Source organism: Galeopterus variegatus, unplaced genomic scaffold (assembly GCF_000696425.1).
Source record: "Galeopterus variegatus unplaced genomic scaffold, G_variegatus-3.0.2 Scaffold923, whole genome shotgun sequence".
NCBI lineage: Eukaryota > Metazoa > Chordata > Mammalia > Dermoptera > Cynocephalidae > Galeopterus > Galeopterus variegatus.
In genome coordinates this window covers 489,785-491,221 of record NW_007727034.1, presented here as the reverse complement: position 1 = coordinate 491,221, position 1,437 = coordinate 489,785, and positions in this window count along the sequence as shown.

Here is a 1,437-nt window from a genome sequence, read left to right as displayed (position 1 = left end):
TTACTTACTTACTTACTCACTTGCTCACTTTCTTACTTACAGAAGGCGGTGTTTAGACAACACTAGATACCAGTGTACCAAGAGTAATTAGGGATGCCACAGACAACTGACTTCACTCACCAACCTCACAAGAAGACAGTTCCCATTCTGGAGCACCTTTGCTCTGCTGCTGTTTATCATACAGGCAAATGGCAGCAGCTGTATTGCAGTGTGGCAGCCTGTATTCCCACCCCTGCATGCGGAAGCCAAGGCCATGATGCACTTTCTCAGAGGCCAGGCTTTCTGGGATCCTACAGAACTTTAATTAATTTAATTCTACATAGACTCATAACCTCTGCTTCCCAGGCAGGAAGGAGCACTCTTTCTGGAGAAAACAGGGCTATTCTGGCCTCTCATGACCACTGGCTCTCTGTGCGGTGAGGGAGTCATCACCCATGATTGGTGGTTAACCACACCCAGGCCCATGAACATGGGATTGTAATGAGGTCTGAATCCTTATGCTTCCCTTCCTGCCTGAGCCCAACTTTTCAATACAGTGCCTGTCTCCTGGAAGAAGATGTAGAGAAAATGGAGTTGCTGTTGATTTATTGAAAAATTCGATACAAATAATTTGATACAAATATTAATGCTTCTCATAAAGAATATTCTTATTCTACCAGTTGGACCTGTCAGTTTATAAAAGATTGGGGTTCTTCAAGGACATACATCTATCTCAGGGCTTGTGTTGAAGGTTGGGCATAGTCAGGCCTCTGAGAAACAAATTGTTCATTGAGGGTAAAGAAGGAAATGATCCCAGGCCTCAGTGTGTTTTCATTCATTAAAACCTTATTCAGGTCTGACCCTTGCTGCATGTCATGCTGAGAGCTATAGTGGACAGTGAAGAAGGAGATGAAATCATTTTTACCACAAGGAATTGATGTTGTTAAAGAGGAAATAATGTTTCGTTTCTCCAGCATTTCTTTCATTTCAGTGGTGTACTGTGGACTGTTGTGGACCCTTCAGATGGAGAGGAAGTGTGGAAGAGTAGTAGTAGTCACAGTCAAACTGCAAAGAGATGAGTTTACTAGACATACTGTTAAATCTCTGAGGCAGGATGAAATCACTGCAGAATTGAGTGCTAAAACAGGGGAAACAATAGGATGGCATAGCCCTAGAGCAGATGGCAGACCACGGCCCTGTGTGTGAACTTGCTGCAAATTGTGTCCCCAGTGCTGTCAACCTCATCCTCTCTCATACACACCCTGGTGGAGAATGGTTCCTTGTTAAAGGGGAATTCATTGGATGTTTTAGGACTCAGTGGTCTTTGAGGATGTGGCTGTGGACTTCTCCTCAGAGGAGTGGGCTTTGCTGAATCATGTGCAGAGGAAGCTCTATAGAGATGTGATGCTGGAAACCTTCAGGAACCTGGCTTCGATAGGTAAGGACGACATCATTCCT